This window comes from Lynx rufus, unplaced genomic scaffold, assembly GCF_022079265.1.
Source record: "Lynx rufus isolate CCGP_SWC_20201006 ecotype Redwood Valley unplaced genomic scaffold, mLynRuf1.p SCAF_5, whole genome shotgun sequence".
NCBI lineage: Eukaryota > Metazoa > Chordata > Mammalia > Carnivora > Felidae > Lynx > Lynx rufus.
Window position 1 is genome coordinate 88,194,601 of NW_025814867.1, and position 27,981 is coordinate 88,222,581.

General features: G+C 44.3%; 1 pseudogene; it reads left to right on the plus strand.

Annotated features, from left to right (window-relative positions):
- Positions 1-10,424: 10,424 nt before the first annotated feature.
- On the plus strand, positions 10,425-27,975 carry LOC124527218 (transcription cofactor vestigial-like protein 1; annotated as a pseudogene).
- The last annotated feature ends 6 nt before the right edge of the window (positions 27,976-27,981 follow it).

The window sequence follows — 27,981 nt, forward strand, 5'->3', positions numbered from 1 at the left end:
AACCATACATAATAATACCACTGATAGTCTATTAATCCATTTCCTAGATCTCAGTTTTTCTTGAATGGTTAGAAATGGTAGGTAGAGGGGTGGGGAGATATATACTCTACATGACACTTCTACCTTCTGAAGATTACAAGAAAAAATGAAATTGAAGTCACTTGAATTAATGTTATCATAGAGTCTTACTTGACAATTTGTCATGCACAAAAGGAGTATGAAGATTTCTATGATTATGTTTGGATAGAAGTTTACTTTTTTGCAGACTGCTGGCTGTCCTGTCTTTCCCTCCCACCCCCAGCCTGAAAAGGTATTAGGATAAACTATATCCATTTGATGGCTTATAAAGAGTCAATGGAGCAGAAGAATTTAAGTGCACTAAAGGTAAAATTTTAGTTCCTCTTGTCATTTTCAAATGTCTTTAAAAGGACATTTATAGTAAAACATCATGCACACACCCATGCAGATGTGCATATGTGTAAGAGCTAGGATGTGAAATGTGATCCTGTAAATGAGAATGACCATTTTCAAAGTGATTTTCAAACTACTTGAAAAACCCAAGTTTAGAAATGGACCTGAATGGAAAAATGGAGAACATTTTGAGTTTTTGCATATTTACGCATTCGGGTGAACTCTTAAAATCATAACTTAATTTCCCTAGCTGCTCCCGTTCATAGTAAGATTCTGAAATTCATGCTTGTGTTAAGGTGGCCAAGGGAGCCAAAGAAATGTATTATTACCTGTGATGGTACTTATGTTTCTAATGATTTGAATTCTTACTTGCTGGGGCCTAGTATTCAGGATCCATCGCCTGCTAAGGAACAAGCATTGTGCTAGATGCACATAAATGGTTAAGTCTATTAACATCTTTATTTGGGCATCTGAGAGGTTTTTGAGGTGGTGGTAGTTGCAGGGTGTGGTACTGTACATTAGATTATTAAAGCATAAGATGTATTGGATGCTGTGCTGTGTAGCTTAATACCTCAGGCCTCCTCAAATGGGTAAGTAGTAGATTTCTTTAGGACAGTTTTCTAGAGAACATAATTTTAATAAATTGGTTGCAGAAGATAGAAAATATATACAGGCCAAATAAAGTGGAAATAACGTTAAAAATATTGCCTAATTAAAATACCAAACTCACGGATAAAATTCAAACCTGGACTGTGGAAATGAGACTAGCCTTTGTTCAGAAGGAATGTACCTGTTACAGGAGTGGGAAATGAATGTGCTCTAGGGATTCGTGAACCTGAGGGGTACCTATATCTTAGTGGGGAGTTGGAAATGGATGCTGGAGGATGCTTTCCTGGAAATAGGAGAGCTAACTGAACCGGTGCTAATTAGTCATTCGAGCACAGTCTTCATGGAGTGGTATTAATACTAGTTTAAATCATTTGAGTCACACATGAGTCAGTACTCCCAGCTATGATTATGTTTATGATGCTCTTTAAGTCAAATAACTTCCACTAACCCCTAATTATCTTACATTCTCCTTTCCTTGACTGTTTCCTTCAAGGTGTTTGGACCACTATGAAATTTACCCTTAAACCTCCTTAATAACAGTTTTCCTTTGTTTCTTTATGGGAATTCCAGCACTGTCCCACAACTGTTGTCGTGTCGATAATGAGAGTTAAGACTGATTGCTAGAGCACAAAATGAAATGGCAGAAAGAGGATACAACTGAGCAAACACATTCAGAACCACTCTCGGCTTCGCTGGCAACATGCACTGAGAGAAGTTGTGCTGTGCAGTTTGCTGAGTTGGCCCTCATGATCTGAGAGCAGATGGTGGTGCTCAGAGGTGGCATAACCAGTGTTGCAAGGGACAGCTTTAAATGACCTTTATGTGATCTTCTTGAGTATTGTGAGACTGCAGGGGTGTAGGGTCATGAGATTCTACAAGCTGCATGGGCAGGTTAAGAAGCAGAATGAGCAAGAGAGAATCAAAGAGACAAGTGGTGGTTCTCCCTTGGTCTGTCTGTGTAACATTGTTCATGTCACTTACCCTTCCTGAGCCTCGATGTTTTATCTGTAAGGAGATAATAAAAGTTCTTTCGGAATTGCTGTCAATATCAAGTCATTTGAGATGATTTGTAAACTATAAAGCACTAAACATTTCCTAGTTCATATTTTAGAAGTGGCACAAAGAGGAGCTAGAGCAGAATTGGACAAGTGTTGGAAGCTTCATTTCTTATAAAGCAGAGCATGTGATAAGTTCCTGACTTGATGACAATATCCTCTTTCAAAAAATTGGGAGGTATGAGTGGGTTTGTCTGGATTTTATTGACCAGCAAGGAAAAGCTAGTTAGTGAGGTGGGTGGAAGAGATTCCATTTTCAGAGACCCTGGAAGGGATGCAACGTTTTTGAGAATGATGTATATTGCAGTGAATTTTTTAAAGTCAGTAAGCTTGCAGGGGGGAAAAAGAGGCAAAAATATCCTACAAAAGTGAGAACATATTGAACTACTCCATTCCAAGCTATTGGTTAATCAGGAACAAGAACCTGACTGCCCATGAGGCAAAAAGCCAACAGTAAGGTTGGAATTTTGCAGCCAGCTTCACCAGGCAGGAGGAAGGGACACAGGTCTGTGTGGTGGGCCTGGCCTGCTCATTCACCTTTTTCTCTTACATTTATTTTTCACGATTTCTCTCCAGTTATTGCTATCTCCTTTGTTTTCCTCCTTAGTGACTATATGGTGTGTGCCATAGTGAGTATACACCAAATGGGAACAGCTGCTTGATGGTATGTGATGTTTGGCCTTTCATGCAAGTTAGATTTATTTACCTTAAGTGTTTTTAGTAATATTTCAGAAAAATTCAAAATTAATTGCTCATCAGGAAAAGATTCTTGGTGGTATTTTGTTCACAGTATAGAACAGTGCCTTACCCATAAGCAGGAATGAATGAATGAAGAGTAAATGTGGTAAAAGGCACAAACAGTGAAGGTATTAGAAATGATGGTGGTGCCTTTTTTTTTTTAAATGTTTATTTTTGAGAGAGAGTGGAAGCAGGGGAGGGGCAGAGAGAGAGGGAGACACAGAATCTGGAAAAGGCTCCAGGCTCTGAGCTGTCAGCACAGAGCCTGACACGGGGCTCGAACTCATGGACTGCGAGATCATGACCTGAGCTGAAGTCGGATGATTAACCGACTGAGCCACCCAGGCACCCCTGATGGTGGAGTTTTTATGGTACTAAGATGATGCTGTGATCAAGGAGCCTGAGAATACTGGATGTCTACGCTCAGCCACAAACTTCTAAACAAGATTCCCACTGGAGACACATGCGAGCATCAGTGGCTAGTGAGAAACATGGCATCTGATGTGTTGGACCTGTTTCCAAAACCCTAGTGTAGAAATGGGCTAGAAGATGTGGCCAGGACTACATGTCTCTAGGGCCATTTACTTCCCCCTAGGCTCCTTACTACTCTCTGGCTGCAGGGAAATGAGAGCTCTATATATGACAACAAGTGAAGAACAGGAGGCTAGGATTCCATAAATGAACAAACGGTCCCAGCACTTTCCCCTGCTCAGTAGCATGGGAATAAAAGGAAGAAGCCAACAAAGGCCATGTCCACATGTGAGGACATGCTTAACTGCTGGGTGTGACTCAGTAAATATTCTATGATCAGATCAGATTGACAACTCATGGTAGGCAGGTCTTGTGACTTTCTCGAATCCCTTGGAACCCTTCATCCCTTTATCATAACCACAGGCCAAGCCACCTTCAAGTCTTGCTTGGGCTCCTACAAGTTTCTACCCATTATCTCTTGATGGCCTCCAGTCCTTTCTACAGGTAACAACCATGCAAAAACCCTTCAGAAGCTTCTCAGTTGCTATTTAATAAACACTAAGCACCTTGCCTTGGCCCTGGTGACCGCCACTGCCTACAGCCCCAGCCTTCCCCACAGTGAGTTCACCCTCTGCTCTTCCACTTCCGAATTGCTCTCAGATTCTCACACTCGGTCATGCCCCTTCTGCCACAAAGACTGTTTTCTCTACACTCTACCTATTAACTCCCCACCCTGATTTCAGCCCCAGCATCACTTCCTCAGAAGAGCTTATCCTGATCTCCGTTAGGTCATAACTACCCTCCCCCTCTGCACGTCCCCACCCAACCACAGACTCCTTGCCCTCCATACAGTTGCTTTCAGCATAGATGGCTATTTGTCATGATCTGATTATTAGTGTGAGAATCTGATTTCCTGCCTGTCCAGAGCCATCATGTCCCTCATCGTGTGCCAGTGTTGGGCTCAGTGCTTGGGGAGGAACAGATACCTGGTGGATATGGTTGAAAGAGACCAGTCAGGCCCTGTGAGTCACATCTGAGGGTGCAAAGAGCTCATGGGTGCAACAGAAGAAGCACTTCCTGGGAGTTTGAGGTCCTGTGGATAGCAGCAGTGGGACCACGAAACTGCCCCTGTGAGTTTCAAAATGAGAGGAAAGATGGTGTATTTGGAAAACAGAGCTGGATTTCAGTCCTCATCAAAATTCTGGAATGTTCATAACAACTCTGTCACGTAGGCTTGGCAGGCTTTATCATTAACTCCATGTTGTAAATGAGAAATGAGGGCTCAGACACATGAAAGAGTATGGTGGAAAGAAAGAACTGGGACCCAAATGCAGGTCTGACTTCTCTCATCTGTCCATGGGTCTTCCATATCGGGTATTTAAGCAAGTGCTGAAGGCTAATTGTGTTGTTGTCATGGTCCATTAAGGCTGCCACTGTCATTCATGAACTGGACCTGGTTCATTAGGCTTCTCTCTGCATCTCCTGTGTTCTCTGGTCCCAATAGGTCCTGGCTCAAACTAGATGCCACGTGGCTGCTAGAGGGAGAATGACTTCCTCCTGTCAGAGGGCAAACTCCCAGAATCAACAAACAGTATAGATCCTGGAGGAGAAACAGGATCTCAACAGGAGCTGGAGACACCTGACAGCAGGGAAGTGGCAGCCCCTCCCTCTCCACTCAGCCCTACCCCAGATAGGCAAGGCAAAACTCTTCTTCCTGGGGTCTTGCCCCCACCTCTCTGGGAACTAGGAGATCTCAGCCTGTGTAAGGGGTTTGTGTTTATGTCCAGTTTGCAGCTCTCGAGTCGCCCCTTCCAACTCCCAGTAATGCCTGCCGGCCCTTCAAACAAATGTCCTTCTTGCCTCTGGGACTTCTGGGAACACATTTCAACCTTTTTCTGTCTTATCTCTTCACCTGGATTAGAGAGGCCGTTTTGTGTACAGGAGAGAGCCTAATACTGGAACCAGATGTACATTCAAATCCCAACTCCACCCTCAAAGCCAGCAAACTTTTCTGAATGTGTACAGAAGTCTTGTGATTTTTTTTTTTTTTAAATAGGCATGTCCCAGGGAGGTGTATCACAATGACCAGCTACAAAGAAAGAGATGGATAGTAAATTACTTGTGCTCCCTGAGTAATATATTTCACAACTTCTCTTTGTCTTTGAAAGTTATAACTAGAGTAAGACACCACTGTGGATAGGGTATATTCTATCCCTTAAGTATTTTAAGTGAGAGGCAAAAACTTCCCCGAAAATTACTGGGCTAGAAATTCCATGGGTTTCAACCTTGACTGCATCTTAGAATCACCTGAGAAATTAAGAGAAAATACTGATGCCCAGACTCCACCCCAGACCTGGGTAAAACCACCCCCAGGTGACTGTAAAGTCCAGCCTAGGGAGAGGACGAGCTGACCCACCTCTTGTGACCCTTCTGACTCTGGTTCCAGCGCCTAGGCTGTGAGGTAATTTTGTATATATACATATTTACATCATGATTTAATGTTTTCAACCTGTTTTTACATTTCTGTTTTGGTTGAATGTCTCCAAGCTCTGATCTTTCCTCAGAGTTCAGACTTTATGACCAATGAGGTCATTTCTCAAGACATGGTTTCTTCTGCCTTCACACAGAGGGCAATTCTTAGCACCAATCACTGGAAGGGAAAGAGGTGAAGGAGCTTTCGTCAGCGGCTAAGTAGGGGTAAGGCCCACAGAACAACAACTTCAATGTTACAAACTTCAACTTGAACTGGAGTTGTTACTGAGTGGAAAACAAGTGAGTTTAAAAACAATATTATGACTTTTGTTATTTAACAGGGCTGCAATACTAGTAAGTCCAAACAGTGAAATGAATAAAAATCCCCCCCCCTTTTTTTTTTTACCTTGGCTGGATGCATTATGTATTCACTATCTATTGCTGAATAACAAAGTGCCCCCACAACTTTGTGGCTTAAAACAGCAACAATTTATTGTGTCTCGTGGTTTCTGTGGTCAAGAATTCACACAGCACAGTCAGGACAGCTTGTCCTTACTATAATGTCTGGGGCCTCAGCTGGAAGAACTTAAAGCTGGGGACTGGAATCATTTGAAGGCTTATCTCACATGTCTGGCAGTCGATGCTGGCTATAGGTGGGAACACCCACTTGTGTCTTCCGCATGTGGCCCAGGCTTCCTCACAACATGGTGGCTGAATTCCAAGCACAAGTGATCTGAGAGCAAGGAAGCCAGATGGACTGCCTACTGCTTTTATATTCTATACTAGGAAGTCAAGCAGTGTCATTTCTTCCATTCCTACCATTGGTTAAGGCACTCACAAAGGTCTGTTCAGGCTCAAGCATAGGGAACATAGACCCATCTCTTTTTGAAGGAACATTAATGTCATATTGCAAGAAGACCATAAGAGATGGGATACGTTAGTGTAACCATCTTCAGAAAATACAATCTGCCCCACATTGTCTTCTAATTTTCTTATTTAGTTTTTAGACTCCAAAAGTAATGTGCTGACCATAAAAAAAAAACCATTAAAAATCCAGAATTTGTACACCAGAGTAGATTTCCTCTCCCACTATCTCAATCCCACTCCTTAGAGATAATCACTATTAACAGATTGATGTGTTTTTCCATACAAACTACATATATGTATACATTGCATTATAAAAAATAATTACACATTATTCTGCAACTTGGTGTTTTTACTTATTATGTGATGAACAGAGTTCCATGTTAGTACATATAAAAACACCTAATTCTTTCCAATACTGGTTGCCAGAGCATGGCTGTACCATAACTTATTTAATAATCTTCTGTTAATGGATATTTTGCTTCTAATTTTTTTTAACTATTACAGATTAATGATGCAGTTAACATCCTTATACTAGGTCAGATAGGGTAGTATATTAAAAATGGAATTGTTCTGTTCAAAGGATATACAAGGGTAGTGTTTTTAAATATAGCAAATGTGGGTTTTTTTAAAAAATATATCATTGTTATAAGATAAATCTACATTAAGCAAGATGGGTAGGTTTCTCTTGCTTTAACATAAGGAAAATAAACAAACATTTGTTCTTGGGTTTGAAGATGTTTATAAGCTTTGAAGGGAACTTCTCATTTAGAAAGTAATGAGTAACAAAAAAGGTGGTTATGAACAGCAGTGTGGATTTCCTTTTCTAATGTTTTTAGCTCAGGCTGAAATGGAAGTGAATGTGTATTGTTCAAAATTCACACAGACACTTAGAGGGAGGCTCATCAGAAAATGATAGCAAACAGGAAACCAACCTTTTATTTTTAAGGCAAAAAATAAAAGTGTCATGTGTGACCCCAAACTGAATAATAAAAATGAGTCTACTGGCCATGTAGATGTAGTATACGGATATACAGTCAATTCCAATAAAACGACAGTGTTATCCTGCCCACCTATCTATCCATTGTTTACAGACGGCTAATGTGTAATTTATTCTGGGAGTCTTTCCTCTTGCAGAGATGGGTAATTAAAAACTTCTTTGCTGGGAATGAAGTTCCACCACACGCTACAACATGAATGAACCTTGAGGACATGCTAACTGAAATAAGCCAGACACAGAAGAGCAAATATTGTCTGATTCTGCTCATGTGAAATACCTTGAAGAAGCAAATTCATAGAGACAAAAAGTAGATTAGAGGTGACCATGGGCTGAGGAAGGGGGAGATGGAGAATTATTGCTTAATGGGTGCAGAGTTTCTGTTTGGGGTGATGAAAAAAGAGCAGTGATGGTTGCACAACATAGTGAATGTAATTAATGCCACTGAATTGTACATTTAAAAATGATCAAAACGGCACACTTTATGCTATGTATCTTTCCATACCAAAAAAGCCTTTACTGGAGCAGGAGATGTTGGGACTCTTGTCAGTGTTCCCATGGTTTTGCCTTCCCTTTTGTTTTTAAAAGAACAACCTCTATTTTTAGGGATTTTCACACAAAGGCTCATGTGGGCGTGGGAAGTACTCCCAGCTGCCCTCCTGTTTTCAGAAGCCCACATGGAAGCCTAGCAAGTTATTTAAGGATTAGGAAATATGCCAGATTGGAAATGGAGATAATTTAATCCTCTGTATGTTAATTCAGTCCCCCCACCCCCTCCCCTGCAAGCTGGAGTCCTGGAAATCTTATTCCACTCCCTGGGGAAGTCGGTTCTCAGTCTTGCTGAAGGTGGTGAAGGGCAAAAGAGTTGCACTTCCTTCGAGTTGAGGGTCAGCTGGTGGGGTAGCCAGCCGCACGGGGGGGACCTCTGGAGCGCAGTCTCCTCTCCTGCCCAGAGGCTTCTGCACCCGCCCAGGGGGGCCACGGGGCCAGTGTGGGAGTTGTAGGCCCTCGGGCTCCCCGCCCTTTCTCACTCTGGTGTGCAAGGTTGGACAATTTCTCAGAACTGCAGTGAGTAGGATCGCGCCGCGTCCTATTTCCCAGGGCTGGCCACCTCAGCTGGTGGCACGGAATTGGCCGAGGGCTGCAGCGGCAGTGGCTGGTCCGGTCACGTCTGAGAGCTAGCGGAGTCCCCACTTCCCCTCCCGGTAACTCGGCCGGGGCTCCAGATTCCCGTCCCCTCCTCCCAGGCCTGGCAGCTCTGTCGCGTAGAGCGGAGCCCTCCTGGGAGGCGCTAGGTGTGCGGGCCCCACCCTTGGGGAGGGGAAATCTCAGCAGCCCCTCCCTCTCCACCTGGCACCGAGGTTCCCGAATGAAGGCGTGGCTGGGGTGGCTGAGCCCGGACGAGACCCGCCTCTCCAGCTGGACAGGGGGACCCGCGCAGAGCACACCTGGTCAGCCACGTGGCGGGGGCTAGGGGAGCGGGGACAAGGCGGGCCCCGCGCTAGAGCTCGCTGACCCTGCGGCAGGTGAGGGTGGACGGGGCTGGTGGGTGGGGAGTGCACAGGGTGGTCTCGGGGACGACTCCTCTCCCCGGAGGAGCTCTGTCCGGTAGTAAGGGAACCCGGCGTTGCCACCTGCTCAGGTAATCCCCGCCCCGCCCCCGCGTCACGGGGCGCGCGTGTGCACCTGAGCGTTTGCACGCGGACACTCGGACGCGCGCGTGCCTGCCCCGCGCCCAGGAAAGGAATGGTGGGTTCTCCCCAGGATCGAGAGGCGGGTGTGGGCTGCTCCATCTGGGATTCGCAGAAGTGGGGATGCTGACAGACGCGCGGGAGCCAGGGCTGCGGACCCGGAGCGTCTCCGGAAACCTGGGGGTCCTTTTCCGCAGACCGAGGGCCCGAGCGGCGGGGGTCAAGCCAGGCCCAGCGCGCCTCGCTCCAGACTCGCCTGGCTGTGCGTTGGCAGCGGGGCCGAGAGCCGCGGGGACCTTTCTGGGGTCTCCCTCACACCCAGCTCGTCTCCGCAGCCCGCCAAATCCTCGCAGTCTCCCGGCCCCCAGCTCCCAGCTCTTTTCTTGGAATACTCGGGGCGCTTTCCCTTCTCTCCTTCTCTGGCTGCTGTCATTGATCGTGTTCTTCTCACATGACAAACTCTGCCCCCATACCCCCCTCTCGTTCTCCCTTTTCTCCTTCCAAAACGTCATGAGCCCTGTCTCTGTCCCATCCCCGTGCTAGGGAAAGGGGGCGAACAGGCAGGGCGCAAAGTCCCTGCTCCAGGGAAGGCTGGTTCCGGTACCAAGGGGAAGACTGCCCGTCTGAAGAGAACCAAGCTCTTATAATGATGCTCAGTCCTCTTCTGCTTACCTGCTGTCTCCACTCCCCTACCCTTTCTGGCCCTGCTCCAGAGGGGACCTTCAAAGAACCACCTAAGCTCCTCTGTCTCCCTCCGCCCATGGACCAATCTGTATTCACTCACTACCTGCAACCAGTTCTAGGGAGCCAGTTCTGCCTTTGCTGTGGACAGAGGGGTTCACAAGGATGAGAGGGGAGTGTCAGACTGTGTCCTCTGGGGCTGGGTAAACTGGCAGCTGGCTCTGACCCCCATACTGAAGGAGCTCAGGGAAGAAAGCTCTGGGGGCAAGTGTGGCTCCAGGACAGCAAGGTGTGAGCACAGGGAAGTTCTGAAAGATGTGTGGAATAGATTTGGGTACCAAAGAGAGGAAAGGGGTGTTTCCAGATGAGGTAGAACAAGGTCCCTTCCTTGGTCAGGGCTGTGTGTGGTGTATGCAGGAAGGATGGATCCTACGGATGGAGGGAAGAAGAGCCAGCCTGACCAAAGATGGTGTTTACCTTCCAGAGGGGTCTCCCCACCCAGACCACCAGGACCCCATTTCCAGGAGAACAGCCCAGATGTCTCAAGTGCAGGAGCTCTTCCATGAGGCAGCCCAACAGGTAGGCTTGTGCCGTGCGGGGGTCTGAGATCCAACAAGGGGCACCCAGACAAGAAGCTGAATGGAAACTTTATGGTAGACTATTTTAAAAGTAATTATCTCAGAAGTTTATTTTGGTATTCTCGCTTAATCAAGAAAATATTAAGCCAACTCTTAATCATCTGTGTGCAGAAAATCTTCTTTGGTATTATTTGTAGTGGGTTTTGAATCCTGAGCATTCCTTCTTGCCCCATGGAGGTTTTCCATGAACAGAGTGAGGACTCAGATAATATGAACTCCTTTTACTTTTGAATCAAACCCGTGCAAGAAGGTAAATTTATTTCTGAAAAACTCATATATGCTGAAGCCAAATGGATTTCTGGATTTCCTGATGTCTGCAGGTCTTTTTTTTTTTTTTTCTTTCCCTGTTGATCATTAGTTGTAGTAAATATTCAACATAGCTATGGAACTGAAGGAGTTCTCTGCAGAAATACGGTTAATTCCTTTAAAAAATAAAAAGCCATGCTTAGGTGTTAATCAGGAAACTACCTGCAGTGGTCTTGCTGTTTAATGATCACTCAACCTTGAAGTTTTCACCATCCCTCGGATTTCTCTCATGCTTTGTAGAGAAGGGCAGGAGGGGTTCTGGCATTATAATGGGGTGCGGGGAATAAGCCTGCCATGAAGGGAGAGGATCAACTCAAGCCCTCAAACAATAGCAAGAGAGCAGACTCTAGAACCTGGGGGTCTTGAGACAAAGGGCAGATGAGGCAGGAGGTGTTGTAAGTTGGTGGGGGAATCCAAACTGGCCAGTTACCCCCTCTTCAGGTTCATGGGTACATGTGAAAAATGCAGCATGGTGGCTGACAGATGGTGAGTACTCAGCACAGGGTACTGCTCCTCTCCCCCTGGCAGGTCCAGGGCTGTACCCCACACCCTCGTACTTAGCTCCTGACATTCAACTCTGCCAGTTTTCATGCTGCTGAGAAGTGAGAGACTGGAGACTCTGCAGAATGCCTGCCCAGAGCTGTTCTTTCCTGGATGGAAAGGCCTGTGGCCATGCTCTTAGTGTGGCCGAGGACCATTAGAGAGACCTTGATTTGTCAGGGGTCTTCACATTTATTTAGCTTGACCAGCTTCTCATGTGTTTTCTTTAGTTATGTAAGACTATACGTGAGTGTTAACACACTTCACATGTATTAGTGGACCACTTCTGAAATAATGGCTGCCATGTTGGGCATGAGAAAGATGCCTACACGAAAAATATGAGGCTCTTGTCCACAGGGATTCCAAGAAAAGATATTCTTGATTCATCTTTGTGTGAAGGATCTGTTGAAGCTCACCTGTACCTCTCTCTCCCCTGTTAAAAACCTTCAGTGGCTCCATGTGTCCACCACTCAGAGCTCAAACTCCTTAGCTTGGGTCCTGCACATGCTGATCCTGCTGGAGTTTCAAGCCTGGTCCCTTGAATCTTCTTTGTGCCTCACATGCCAGCCAAAACTCACCATTCCCCAGGCTCTGTGCTTGTGTCTTTCCCCTTTGGTGGTCTTTGCTGATACTTCTCTCTTAACTGACTTGTCACTGGAACCCTCCAAGTACCTGAGGCAGTGCCTGGCATTTAAGTGGATGATGAATGTTAGTTGGTTGATCAAATAAACAAGCAGTAGATGCCCACAATGCAAATTAAATTGTCATAAGTGCACCAAGAGAGAGTTCTTTTTATTTTTATTTACTTATTTATAATATTTTAATGTTTATTTATTTTTTGGGAGAGAGAGAGAGAGAGAGGGAGAGAGAGGGAGGGGGGGGAGGGGACAGAGAGAGAGGGAGACACAGAATCTGAAGCAGGCTTCAGGCCCTGAACTCTCAGCACCAAGCCTGATGCGGGGCTTGAACTCACAAACCACGAGATCATAACCTGAGCCGAAGTTGGATGCTCAACCAACTGAGCCACCCAGGAGCCCCAAAAGAGTTGCTTTTAAAAATGTGGTAGATACAAAGGGCTTTGTATTCTCTCTCTCCATCTCCCTCTCCCTCAATCTTCAAATATTGAGGGACTGGACAGTGTTCAGTGTCAAGGCCTTTGGTGTTCACTTGATGCTTGAAATTCATCCTTTTTCTCTGTCTCCGTTGCACTGTCTTGTCCTGAGCATCATTTCTGAATTGGATTATTCATACTCTTCTAACCTCTTTCTCCACATTGCTCCTTTCTACAGCAGAAATCTATACATTCGACTGCTTTGCTAAAAGCCTTTCAATGGCTTCTTACTGCCTTCAGAATTCAGCTCAAACTCTTGGCCCCCAAAGCCTTCCATGATCTGACTCTGCTCCCCTGCTCCAGGCACATGCTCTATCACTGCACTTACTGTGTAGCATTGAAACAAGCTGTTCCTTTCCTATCTCCCTTATGGTTGTGAACCCCTGATTCATTGTTGCATCCTCAATACCTGTCATTAGTGTTTAGCATATAGAAAATGTTCAGTTAGTGCTGGTTCTACTTAACTGAACTGAGCTCACTAGAGATTGAGGGAGCTGCCATCTGCATTAGGTGTCGAAGTATTGGTGGCAGTAGAACATATATGGTGAAGCCAGGTAACACATCCCAGGCTGAACAGGTAGGAAAATGATACTACCGATTGGTGGGTGCTTATTATGTAATGAACATTTCATATGCATTACTTAATTTAATCTTCATAACACATTCTGGAAGAAATATGATTATTTTGGTTAGACAGATGAGAAAAACAGAGGCACTTAGAACCCAAGAGGGCTTATTGCCGAGGCCTTTCTTCTCTTTGCCTCTTGCCCTAGCGGTGAAACAGAGCCACTCAGATGGCAAACCAGAGGCCTGTGTGGAGAGCAGGTAGCCGGTTGGGTAGCTAACATGTGAAGCTGAACTCTGGGAGTGGCTGGCCCTCCAAGTTTCCTATGAACCTTTTTCTACCTTCACTCCAGCCTTGGTAGTCAGGATTCTGCTAGGAGCTTTGGAGTTTGAAGGACAGAGGAATAAGAAGGCAGCATCCTGTGCCAAATCCTTCAGTTCAGATCTGCTCTTCTCTTGGTCATTGTGACTAGAAAGTAGCTCTTAGGATATTTGGCCACAGTGGGGATGCTTGTGAGTTAGGTGGAGAGGTGAATTAGTGGACTCTTAGTTTTACTTTAATTATCTCAAGACCAGGTGGTATAGCTGTGTGTGTGAGTGTGTGTGTGTGTGTGTGTGTGTGTGTGTGTGTGTGTGTGTTGGTCAGTAGTAAGTGGACCAGCTGGGACCTGAGGCTGTAGATCAGGTTAACAGTATGGCGGTCAAGCATACATGGGCTGCCTGTATTCAAGTACTGACTAATACTTTGTGATTTGTGACCTTGGACAAGTTACTTAGCTAAGTCTCTGTTTCCTCACCTATAAAATGGCTACAATAAAGAGAGTTACAAAGATTAAAAGAGATAATTCATGTAAATATTTAGTGTAGTGCTTGGTTCAATAGCGAGCAGCCAGTGAATGTTGGCTAATAATAAAACTAGGGTGAGGAGTATGTATTTGTTCCAGAATGTAGTGATAATAAGTAATCAGAAGGTTCAGTTGGGGAATTAATGCAGAACTCAGCACAGCAAAGACTTGAATCCCAAATCCAGAATTATTCCAGTGGCTGAAACCAGAATGTGGGGCATTGTCCAGGATAGCCGGCTGGGTGGGCTGGGTGAGCTGAGGAAGATGGGACACTTTCTAGACCCAGATGGGTGTGGAGTGGCTTGAGATTGTGTGTGAGTATGTGTGTATGTGTGCATGTTTGGGAACCTACTGAATCTCTGGCAGGTACAGGTCTTGTTCTGGCAACCTCTGTCCTCAGGTGCTTCACTAACATGACTTGAACCTGAGAAGCTGGGTTCCAAATTCTGACTTTGTCACTGGTTGTGCTGGACCTTTGGGCAAGTTATTCAGGGCTCCAAGTCTGTTTCCACAACTGTGAGATGGGGTGGGAGTACCTGATTTTCAAGGCTTTTATGCCATATGTGGAAAGATCTGGCCCAGAGCCCGTCACATGGTGAGCACTAAATACAGTGTGTGTTCAGTGACTGGATGAAGCAGATTTCACACTGAAACCCAGTGGAGTACACTGTTTGTGAAACATGGGCCTGGGAAGTTAAGGAACAGCTGGAGCCAGAGGGAGGAGAATGGAAGGCTAAAAACCATATATTCCATGCTTGTCTCTGCCAGTCCCTGGACAGAGAGGACTGTGGTGGACATGATAGGTCAGGAAGATTAAGCTGGCAGGAGAAAGCAGGTGGCCTGAGACAGGGAGAGATAGCAAATAGACATGCTCAGTGAGGTCTGAAGTTTAGCAGGATCAAAAGCTTTTAGCATCGGGAATAGTGAGAATATTGAGCTCAGCTTACCGTGGATTTATTGAGTGCATGTTATTGCCAGGATCTCCAGTAATAGCTATTGCTGGAGATGTTAAAACTGAAATCCCTTGGGGCGCCTGGGTGGCGCAGTCGGTTAAGCGTCCGACTTCAGCCAGGTCACGATCTCGCGGTCCGTGAGTTCGAGCCCCGCGTCAGGCTCTGGGCTGATGGCTCGGAGCCTGGAGCCTGTTTCCGATTCTGTGTCTCCCTCTCTCTCTGCCCCTCCCCCGTTCATGCTCTGTCTCTCTCTGTCCCAAAAATAAATAAAAACGTTGAAAAAAAAATTAAAGAAAAAAAAAACTGAAATCCCTTAACTGCTATGGAATAAGGAGTGCCTCCAATGAATCTGAGGTTCTTGTCTTCCTTCTCCCAGGGTTAGATGGTCTCCAGAGAAACTTAAAGGGGACCTGTGTTACGCTATGGGATGCAAACAAGTCACCAAACGCTGCAGATTAGCTAGTATAAGTGACTTGTGTTCTTTCCTCCCCATCTAGCTTTCTTCCAAGAGATTTGGCTCCTGTAGGAATAGTCTATGAGGACCCTTCTTTAGGAAATCTGGTTGCTAAAGTCTGGCTGACCTGAGCTTATCACCCTGGAAAAGAGCCTGATGAAGACCCAGGAAGTAGGTGCCCTGGTAGAGCCATGGCATCTGGCCTATGTGTAGGAGGAGGTGTTTCCAGGTTGACTTCCGGGGGGTGAGCCGTGTCTGACCCTGAACATGCCCCACCCAGCATTACCTGACTTCCTTGCCCTCCCTTTACTTTCTCTATCCTCTCATCCTGTGCTCTCTCCCTGTTTTCTCTGCCTCAATTCAGTGGCGTACCCAGGTTAGCTTAGGATGGTAAGGGTAAAAAAGAGAGTGTGGTCATATTGTGGGACACTGGAGAGCAATGAGATAGCACCAACAAGAGAGGCAGATAGAAGCAAACATTTTAAGAGGCAGAGGGGTTCTCAGAGACCGTTGGCCCAGTCCCCTTCCTCAGCATGTCAAGAAACAAGGCCAAAGGTGTTGAATGACTTGTCAGAAGACATGTGCAACGAGTGGCAGAGATAGGCTAGAACCACAAGTGCTAACCCGTACCACAGCTCTGGATTTAGCATGATGCATCCTGTCTTTAGGTTATAGTATAATTTTGAGCATTGGTGTCAGGCTTCATTGCAAAAGCTTTGCTTTGGTTTTCTGTGCCCCCATCAGCCAGTGTACAGTGAAGAACTGGCTTGTGTTTTTGCCATGTGTTTACCAGGCCTGTTTTGGAATCTTTAAAACACCAATATTCAGAGTGAGCCTTGGGAGACACATGTGAGGTTCTAGGGTATTGCTTTGTTAGTATGTAGAGAAATGAATATAACTAAGGAGAAAGGAAAAGGGAACTTAAGACAAAACTGCTCTGTTCGCCCCTCCTTTTACGGATAAAGAAACTGAGGCCCCAAATAGTTGGGCAGAAGAGAAGGGCTCACATCAGGGGTTTCGGGGGTCCTTGGAGCCATGACCCCTCTTGCCCTCCCAGTTTTTGTAGAGCATGAAGCTTGTCTGATTTTAGACATTGTCTTAAGATACGAATCACAAATACAAAATTAGGTATAATCTTTGGAAGGGACTCCATGCACATGAAGCCTTGAAGCTTCAGCTGGTAGCTTCACTGCCAAGCCACCAAAGGTACCCGGACAGAATGAACTTTTGGAGATGGCAGAAGAAAAGAGGCTCACAGTCCTGGAATCTGGGAGAGAAGAAGGGACAGAACTGGTTCTCAGTGTTGAGTCTGAGGCTTTCATGTGGGCACTGTCACCCTTCCTGCTCTCTTCTCTTTGTTGCTCTCTCTTTCCATTTTATAGCCCTGTTTGCTACTTAGCCTAGAAGGTCAACCCCCAAAATGACATTTGAGCCAAAAAAGCTGCATATTTGTACAAAGGGGAATGGAGACATTTTATGAATGAAGGTTCCCTAGAGACTGTGATGGAAGTGATTCTTCACTGAAATGAATTAAGTACAATCCTGTCTCATTTGTACCCACAGAATCTTCATTTATGGAGGGGATTGAGTGATGACATGAAGAGGTCAATAACATCGAAATTTTACTATTTTCATTTCCCAAAAGAAGGAGGTGAGGATCCCATGCCATGCATGGCCACAGGGGAAGCATCAGGCTTTAGCTAGGAGGCAGAAGCAGGAGCTAGGGGAGAGCCTGGACCACAGCCTTTTTCATGGGAAAATCAGGGCAAGGCAGTTTAGGATTGGCTAGTTGAAATACTTCTGGTGGGCTTTGGGCTATGGGGTATTCTCTAGTTGCCTAGTGCCTGGCCCTGGGGTGGGTTAGGCCAGGGGAAATATTCACTTGGTGTATGAAGGTTAGATAAAAAGGGGTGATTTGGGAGACAGACTCAGAGTTGGTTGGTTTGCATAGGAAAGGCATGCTCCTGGCCAGCCCTCTGCTATCTCTAAGAATTGGTCAGCCCTGGGAGGGTCAATCTTTCCTCGGTCAGCAAGATTTTTTTTTTTTTTTTAAATTTTTTTTTTTCAACGTTTATTTATTTTTGGGACAGAGAGAGACAGAGCATGAACGGGGGAGGCGCAGAGAGAGAGGGAGACACAGAATCGGAAGCAGGCTCCAGGCTCTGAGCCATCAGCCCAGAGCCCGACGCGGGGCTCGAACTCACGGACCGCGAGATCGTGACCTGGCTGAAGTCGGACGCTTAACCGACTGCGCCACCCAGGCGCCCCTAGATTTTTAAGATGTTATAATGTCATGAGATATAGGAAAGGAAAAAGATGATTCCTACATTCTGCCTAGCTGTGAATGGACAGACTAGGAGACTTTAAAACTTCTTACTTCCTTAGGGTACATTTTATTCATGGCCAGATATGGAAAAAACACAGTCCTTGTCATCTTTTAATAGGCTGGGGCTTGTAGGGAGAATCCTAACTCTGAAATACTATTCTTGTAATTTGAGTAAGGTGCCACTAGGTGGTGCTTACTCCCTGGTGTGGCCTGATTGAACATTGTGACTTCCTATGGGGTGGATATTTTTCCATTAATTTTATCCTTTCTCTAGCCAAAATATATCTCTTCAGGATAACAGTTGAAACACCAGATACTTCTACATTCACAGAACAGTATTAAATAATTGTAGTAAGATTTAAAGAAATATACATACCCGAGTATAATTCAATATCTCTTTCTGCTCCTCAATCATTACCGAGTGTAACTGAAACTAATTCTTAATTTTTTTCTTTCTGAGTTTTAATACCTAATCAAAGGACTATGGTGATTGTGGATTTAATACCTAATCAAAGGACTATGGTGGTATGCTTTAGAATAGTTTGACAAAATTCTTCAGAGGTGGCACCTATATAGGCTCTGATGCATTTCCAAGAAAATAATGCTTGGCATTTCTATTTCTCAGGAGAAAGGTCCTATTTTCATTTCTTTTGTTCTTATTTTGGTGTGTGCATGTTTTTTTTTTTTCTTTACAGGCATAAAGAGAAAAATATAGTGGTGTAAAAACCCCTGGTCTGTGTAAAAAAACCTGTGATGTTCTTTACTAAACAGTCCCTGTCAGCAGTTACAGGACTTAGGTGCTTTCTGATAAACGGGAGGCACTGGTGGCCTTAGCAACCCTCACTCTGGCAAAAATAGTTATGTCTGGTGCAGGTGATAAATTTGCTCTAATGTGAATCCCAGTGTCTGTAAAATTTAACCTAAAACAGAAAGCCATGTCTCATTTTGAGTAAGCTTCACTTTTTATTTTAGGCAGTTACAGTAAAGAACAACACATAGCAAAACCACATTATAATTTCTCTTAAAAGATACACAGATTTTAAGAAAAGACATCAATTTTACAAAAGACTTCACTCTAAGTATCCTGTCCATCTGACACATTTAAAATGTGACTCAGAGGCACCTTGGTGGCTGGATTCGTTGTCTGATTCTTGATTTTGGCTCAGGTCATGATTCCAGGGTCGTGGGATTGAGTCCTGTGTCGGGTTCCATGCTGACAGTGTGGAGCCTGCTCTGGATTCTCTCTCTGCCCCTCCTCTGCTCTCTCTCAAAATAATTAAATAAACATTACAAAAATATGAATAAATAAATAAAATGTGATTCAAACCACAGGTATCTTTTGGTGCTGCAAAAAATGAGGTTGAGTTAAAAACAAGATTACTGGGGAACCTGGGTGGCTCAGTGGTTAAGGGTCCAATTCTTGATTTTGGCTCAGGTCATGAGCTCACTGTTCATGAGATGGAGCCCCACGTGGGGCTCTGTACTGACAGTGTAGAACCTGCCTGGGATTCTCTCTCTCTCTCCCTCTCTCTCTGCCCCTCGCCCGCTCGCTCACACACGTGTGCATGTGTGCGCTTTCTTTCTCTCTCAAAAATAAATAAACATAAATAAAGTATAGGAAATTTACCTGGGTGGCTCAGTCAGTTAAGCACCCACCTGGCTCAGGTCATAATCTTATGGTTGGTGAGTTTGAGCCCTGTGTCAGGCTCTGTGCTGACAGCTCAGAGCCTGGAGCCTGCTTCAGATTCTGGGTCTCCCTCTCTCTCTGCCCTCCCCTGCTCTCTCTCTCTCTCAAAAATAAATAAACATTAAAAAAATTTTTTTAAATATCAGAAATTTAACTAAATCCCCATGAACTAACAGATTAGACTATAGAAGGCCAATTATGAGATTTCTTTCTTCTTCTCCCTACATTTTCTCTATCCATCTATATCTCAGTTCCCTAAACAGCCTTAATATCCAGTCAAGTGTAAGTAAAGAACTATGTATGACACTTTCCGCAAAGGAGATTTACTGTTGTTTAAGAACAACAAGGGGTGCCTGGGTGGCTCAGTTGGTTAAGCGTCTGACTCTTGATTTCTGCTCAAGTCATGATCTCACAGTTTGTGAGATTGAGTCCTGTGCTGGGCTCTGTGCTGACAGTGAGGAACCTGCTGGGGATTCTCTCTCTCCCTCTTTGTACTTGTGCACACACACTCTCTCTCAAAATAAATAAGTAAACATTTTTAAAAAAGTACTGTATGCATGTAATAAGAAAACAATTCAAACAATAGAGAATGATATAAAAAGTTAAAAGTCTTTTGCCCTTCTTCCTTCACCCACACTTTCCAGAGACATCCACTGCTTATGCTTATGGTTTCTCATTTTTATTTTCCATGGTGGTTATCATTGTACCTTTAAGTAATATATTTATACCTTAATTTCTTGACCAAGTTATCAGTTTATTAAAATTTTTTTTAATGTTTATTTTTGAGAAAGAGACAGAGCATGAGTGGGGGAGTGGTAGAGAGAGAAGGAGACACAGAATCTGAAGCAGGCTCCAGGTTCTGAGCTGTCAGCACAGAGCCCGATGCAGGGCTCAAACTCATGAGCCATGAGATCATGACCTGAGCCGAAGTCAGACACTTAACCGACTGAGCCACCCAGGCGCCCCAAGTTATCAATTTATTAATCATTTACTTATTGCTACCTGATCTAACAAAAAGAAGGCATTGGAACATTTATTCTTCCATCCCTTTACCCCATTTCCTTTCTAATTTTTTGTTAGTTGGATTATTATTTTTACATTGTCAAGGTTTATAAAATTTATATATTTCTTCCTGTAATTATAATGAGCATTTCCACATTTGTTATAGTTGGTTATAAAAATTTTAAACCTAGAAATGGCATTTACGGGGCAACTGGGTGGCTCAGTTGGTTAAGTGCCCGACTTCAGCTCAGGTCATGATTTCACATTTCGTGAGTTTGTCTCTCCTCCCCCACCCTCGCCCGTGGGACTCACTGCTGTCAGTGCAGACCCAGCCTCTGTTTCCCTCTCTTTGCCCCTTCCTGGCTTGTGCACGCTCTCTGTCTCTCTCTCTCTCTCTCTGTGTGTGTGTCTCTCTCAGAAAATAAGTAAACATTAAAAAAATTTAGAATGGCATTTACAATAGTGAGGGGTGTGTGTATGTTTAACTGGATAACCAAGTGATATTCTTGGACTCATAGAGAAGAAAACATGATATTAAGTTATTAAAGCTTTGCTGCCTCTGAGCAACAGGGTCTTCATTTCTTTCAAGTTTCCTTTCATTCTCCTGGCCCTGTGTGGCTACAGCTGTTTCTTATATAGTATGTCACTCTGTTTTGTAATTCTCTTTTCTTCTGGGGGACGGTAATTTTTTTCACGTAGGGATCAGTGGTACTAATTACTCTTTCCTTGTCTAAGTATAGAACTGTGGGAGGCCAAATTGTTTGCATGTATTTCAAAAACATTTTACAACAGATTGAACGCAGAAGTAGATATGAGAATCCAGCTGTGTTGTGTCAGACCAGACATTAAGATGATAGGCAAAATGTATAACAAGGCCTCTTTTCATTAAACTTTTTTGTTTTGGAAAGTACTTATTTTTCATGAGAATAGGTAATTTATTTTAACAGATAGTGAGCTTATTATTACTGTTATATTGAAATGATTAATAAATATTTAAAAATATCTTCCTGTAAGTTTCTAATATGGTAAATGTTGATAGATATAACACACCTAAACAAAAAGCTCTCTCTGGAGTCCTTGATAATTTTTAAGAATGTAAAGGGGCCTTGAGACCAGAAAGTTTGAGAACGGCTGTTCTAGGGATTAAGTGTACAAATCAAACTTTTCATGGTTTATTTAGAGTTAAGACTGTACCACGTCAATGTAAAATGCAGGAACTTGGCAAGCACCTAGGCCCTTTACCAACCCTGTCTTCAATGTTGTAAGTGCCATACACATGTTACTTCCATACACACGACAAAGACTTCAAGATAAAGTCATGGCCAGTGATTGCCCTGTCTGTGTCCACGCCCGGGGATGGCCAGCTCTGCACTTGGAGCTTCTCAGGTGCTTTGGAAGGCAGCCTTTCTCTCAGCTGCCCTGCTTCTCCTTCTTTTGCTTCTTCTTACCCCTCTAAGCCCATCTGTAGAATTTCCTCAACTGTCTAATCTGCTGCTGGCACTTGTTTCTTTTCCCCTTCTAGTTATAAGTATAGTTTTACACTTAAAAAAAAACACAACACATCTTTTCTGTCATTTTCATGGTAATTTGGAAGGCACAGCAATGCTTTATCTGCCATTTTGAAAGAGGTGTCTAATGTTACTTTCTAAAGCACATTTATTCATTCATTCATTCATTCATTCATTCATTCAGCTAACTCACATGTAGTAAAAATCTGTTTCATGTTGGGCACAAGAGTATACAAGCTATTTTTTTTTTTATAAGTGTCTGGGATCCTTGTATAAATATAGCTTTTGTTGAACTTACTATTTATTTATTTTTAAACTTTAACATTTTGATAAAATTTCATAGTCATAGAAAGTTGCAGTAGCACAAAGAATGCTCATATACTCTTGACTCAGATTTCACCAGTTGTTAACATTTTGTCCTTTTGCTTTATCATTAGTATGCCCTCTGTTTCTATTCCATTTATGTATATATATATACACATATATATGTCTACATATTCTAATATATATTATATTCTATATTTTTCCCTAAACCATTTGCGAGTAATTTGTATACACCATGTACCTCTATCCATGAATTCTTCAGTGTGTGTTTCCTAAGAACAAGAATTTTCCTTTGCCTAACCACAGTATATTTATCAAGATCAGGAAATGTAATATTGGTAATCCTATTATCTAATCCATCATTCCACATTCCAGCATTCCAGTTTTGCCAGTTATCCCCCTAATATCCTATAACATTTCTTCCCTGGCCCAGAGTCCAGTCCAGGATTACACATTGCACATAGTTGCCACATCTCTACCTTTTTTTAAAATAATTTTTTTATTAAGTTTATTTATTTTGAGAGAAGGTGAGGAGGGGCAGAAAGAGTGGGAGAGAGAGAGAGAGAGAGAGAGAGAGAGAGAGAGAGAGAGAGAGAATCCCAAGCAGGCTCCACACTGTCAGTGCAGAGACTGACGTGGGGCTCAAACTCACAAACTGCGATGGGGCTCAAACTCACAAACTGAGATCTTGACCTGAGCCCAAATCAAGAGCCGAATGCTCAACCAACTGAGCTACCCAGGCACCCCATACTATTCTTTAATCTAGAACTGTTACTTAGACTTTCTTGGTCTTTCATGACCTTGACATTTTTTGAAGAACACAAGTCAGTTATTTTGTAGAACATCTCTCACTTTGAGACATGACCCCTCACAATAGGATATAGGTTTTGTATTTTTGGCAGGAATGTTCTAGAGTGATAGTTGTGTTCCTCTCTAAGATGTACAGGACTTCTGTTCGTCTCATTTTTGGTGATGTTCACTTTGGTTACTTATTTAAAGTGGTGTCTGCTAAGTTAATCCACTTTAAAGTTACTGATTTTCCTTCTGTAATTAATAAACAATTTGTTGGGGATACTTTGAGACTGTGGAAATATCCTGTTCCTCATTAGTCTTTTACCCACTGGCATCGGTATCCATGGATGATTCTCTTTTTTTTAAAGTTTATTTCTTTATTTTGGGAGAGAGAGAGAGCATGCACATGCATGTATGAGTGGTAGAGGGGCAGAGAGTGGGAGAGAGAGAGAATCCCAAGCAGGCTCTGTGCTGTCAACATAGAGCTGGAAGCAGGGCTTGATCTCACAAACCGTGAGATCATGACCGGAGCTGAAATCAAGAGTCAGACACTTAACTGACTGAGCCACCCAGGCACCCCAGTCATGGATGATTCTTGACAGAATCAGTTGTCACTGTCATGATTACAAAATGGTGACATTTCTAATGCCATCACTCCTTCTACAGATGCCAGTCTTCTACTGTAATGAAGGACTTTCCCTTCTTCCTCATATTTTAATTTATTCATTTATTTACATCTGCATGGACTCAGATTCTTATTTTATTACATAAATATTCTCCTGCTGTTATTATTTTGATGCTCAAATTATTCCCGAGTTGGCCAGTTCCCTTCAGGCTAGTTCCTATGTCCTTTTAACATATCCTTTTCTTTTTAATCGCTTTCTTGCTTTCTGGCACAAAATATTCCAGGCTCATTTTGTACTTTCTCTTTCCTAGCCTTGAATCAACCATTTCTCCAAAGAGTCTTGGTTACTTAAAGCAAGGAATGGGGGGCACCTGAGGGGCTCAGTCAGTTGAGCATTCGACTTTGGCTCAGGTCATGATGTCGTGGTTTGTGAGTTTGAGCCCCACATTGGGCTTGCTCTGTCAATGCAGAGCCCAGTTAGGATCCTCTGTCACCTTCCCTCCACCCCTCCCTGACTTGTGGTCTCTCAAAAATAAATAAATATTTTTTAAAAAAATAAAAAAAATTTAAAAATTAAAAAAAAAGAAAGTGAAGAATGGTATTTAAAGACCAAGATCTGGGTGCTAGGTATGTTCATTGCTACTGGGGTGTTTCTGCTTATAGAGCCTTCAGGTGGACAGAGAGAAGGAATACATGCACACACACACACACACACACATACATCCAGCTCTATATTTTTCTATCTATATTAAAAACCACAAATTCAAACTGATACTTCTCATTCCAGTCCATCACCCAGGGTTCATTCTTCTGTTCATTCCTCTTTCTTTTGTTGTAATTCCCTTCTTCAACCGTGAGAAACTTAACTCCCATATATATTTACTTATTTGCTCAACCCTACAATTCATAGAAAGTAGATTCAGAATCGAATCTAGTTGTCAAAAACAACCTTTGTATCTAGAATTTAATATTTGTACTTATTTTTGTCTTTAGACTGAGAGCACATAGTCAAAGAACCAGTTATTCTGGTGAGTTTCTTTCCCACCTTCAGCGTGGTTATGTTCCTTGCCTGAAATACAGTCAGGCTAACTTATTTCTCTGCGTTCTAATTTTTCTCTCATCCTTATTGATTTGATTTGATTTGATTTTGAGTATGTAAAACATTAATGTGATTCCAAACGTCAGAACTACTCATCACATAACAATTCTTAAATAGGTATAATATCTGTTGATCCACTGATGTCCTCAAGAATAAACCTTTTGCAGTTAATATTTAGCTGGTTTGCCTATTACTGAGGGAGGGCGTTAGGACCCATGTTGCTCTGTGATGTTAAACTCAAGTAGACTTTCTAGTGGTGGCCTGAGTCCTGCAAGAAAGGCTCTGCCCCTTTGCCAAAGAGGCTGGGAAGGGCAAGGGAAGCTCCTGTTAAGTGGCCATGGCATTGCTGCTGTGGGCTCCTGCCATTTGTGGGATGGTATCAGGTGTCCCAGGCACTGTGCCTTTGGGCTCTGAGTTCAGCGGGCAGAAGTGGCTATTCTGGGGAAGAATCTGCCGTGTGGTTCTAGGAGGCAGAACCACCAGCATCAGTGTTTTCATGGCATATGAGAGTCTTGCTCCTCCCGGGGCTGTGCAGTTGTGGGACCAGGTTGTGCCTTTGGAGATTATCAGCCTTGGACAAGGATTAGGATGCACAGGCACGGAAAAACCACAGATCAAGCTTGCAGAAACTACTGTATATAGACTCTGGCTTTCAAACTAGTTCTGTGGCAGAGGAGACCCACATTACCACGAAGATCTCACGTTTCTAGCAATGCTTAAATCAATATTGACCAAGGGTGCTGCCCAGATTCGAATCCAGGGAAATCAGACTTTGACCACTCCATGTGGGTCCTGACCTCCTCTGCTGCAGAACCATTTCCATTTCTAGCATCAGTTGGACTGACGGAACACTCACTGGGTGTCCATTCTAGAACTAGTACAGTACAGAAAGGGGCTAATTTTTCCAATGCTGGTCCTGGGCGTGGGTTCGGAAGGCAGCTTTCAGGGCTGAGCTACAGAGCGAGGATTTACCCGAAACATGAGGACAAGTTAGGTGGGGAAAATGGAAAATACATGGCCAGTAAGACCTCTTTTCTAACTCTTCTTCCTGACTTCCCTGAGGTGACCTTCACCCACATTTAAAATTGTCTGTCGTGCCTCATGCTTGCAAAAGCTGTCACAATTATCATCACATCTGAACTGCACAGAACCCCTACAAAGCAAGTATGTAGCTGTCTGCATCTCAAACAGGTACCACAGGTGGGCCCCGGCCCCTGGAGCCCCTGCCCAGCTCCTGCACGTGGCGGTGCCTGTTCCGAGCCCTAGGAGGGGGCCTGCGTCTTCACATTTCAGCAGCTTGGCATATTCTCTGATGTGTAATTAATAAATAATTAGCTTTCTGAAAGCAAACTTCTGGCTCATGTGTGTATATTCCAGGCACAATCAGTCTCTGTGGGGAAGGGACAGGCTGTGTCTTGCTCTGACCCTCTCCCGACCTGAGTGGGCAGAAGTAGTTTCTCACCTGGTTTCTTTTCCTCCAGCTGCCATTAGAGAGAAAAGGTACCATCTCACATGTCATGTGTGTTCCTTAAGGCCTGGCAGGTGGTCTGCTGGCGGTGGCTGCAAAAGGCTCCTGGGCGTGAGCACATATCATTGCCTACCACAGAACTTTTCTTTCTCACTCCTCTCAGTTTACTGGGTGCAGGAAGCTGAGTGTTTCCTTCTCTGGGCACATTTCATGTACAATTTTCCTGCCTTTCTAGATACCCTGCTCAAGTGTAGAGATTCTCTAGTCACAGGAGAAAACTTCTATCTCTGAACTACAGTACCCAGCACACAGGCATGGTGTTTCCAGTGTGGGGTGCAGGCCCCTGGGCTCTGAGGACAAACCCTGGCTTCTCTCTAGTCCTGGGAGCTGGGGAAGGAAAACCCTTGCAACAAGCATGAAGGTAGATGTGCCCCCTGGAATCTGCCAAACTTGTTCTAGCAGGCTGAGGGTCCTCAAGACAGAGAGAAACTCATCTTTGAGCTTGGGTGGCTTTTTTTTTTTAAAGTTTATTTATTTTTTAGAGAGAGAGAGATTGAGGGATGGGCAGGGAGAGAGGAGAGAGAGAGAATCCCAAGCAGGCTCCCTGCTGTCAGTGCACAGCCCGACATGGGGTTTGCATTCACAAACTGTGAGATCATGACGTGAGCCAAAGTCGTGAGTTGGACGCTTAACCAACTGAGCCACCCAGGTGCCCCTTAAGCATGCTTATGGTGCCCGTTCTGAGGGGTTTTGTTTCTCACTCTTTTTTGTCTTATTTCTTAGTGTCCACCCCTGCTTCCCAGTAGGCTCCATATCAGATACTGCCACTTCCCTTCCTCACAGCCTGTTATGTCATGGAATGTGGAATGAGACTTATATTATTCTGGAATTGATGCCTGGGGCCCAGATCTGAGGACGATGAGGTTCTAGGAGAGTTATCAATAGCTGGGACCAGACCTCTCCCCTGGATAGTTCCCTGAGATAGCTTAGAACTGGAGCTGCTCAAAAGTGAGCCAGGCAGCCCTGGCTGTCATGATGCACCTTGGCCCAGCCTGGTCATAGCATCTGGCTGTCTCAGGTGATGGTTGGGATTTAGGCTGTCGCCTGTGTCACTCACAGTGGGAAGAAATGGGGAAGACTGTTGTCTTCTTGCAGAGACCTGTAAAGACTGAGTGGAATTCCCAGTGTGTTCTTTTCACCTGTTTCCAGGGGGACATTGGCAGCATAGTGGTTGAACACTTCTCTACAGCTCTGAGTGATGTCAGTAGCCCCCAGGGATTGAACCCCTTGAGCCAGAGTGAAGATGTGATTCTGAGGAGTGATTAGTGACCTGCCTCCAAATCAGTGGCATTTCTTTTCTCAGTAGACAAAGCCATAGACAGAGTATCTTTTGCATATGGTACCACCAACTGCAGCTTGAATGGGCCTGGTCCTGGCTGTGGATTGGTATCCAGTGTCCTGGGCAGGGAGCCCCTCCGTTCAGTCTGGTGAGCTGTGACATTTCCCCTCCCTAACCAGGCCCAGCTTGCCGGAGCCTGGCTAATCTCACACCTTCTCCACTGGGCACATGGTGCCAGAGCCCCAGCCTGATGAATACAATGAGCCCTTCCTAAGTCTCTTCCAGGAAGCCAGATACCTAGCTAGCCCATCCTCAGGAATCTGCAGTGTGGGCGGATTGCAGCTCTGCCCAGATTGCTAGAAGACAGGATTGCTTTTCAGTCTGCCTCCCAGCTCAGCTCTGTAAGGAAAT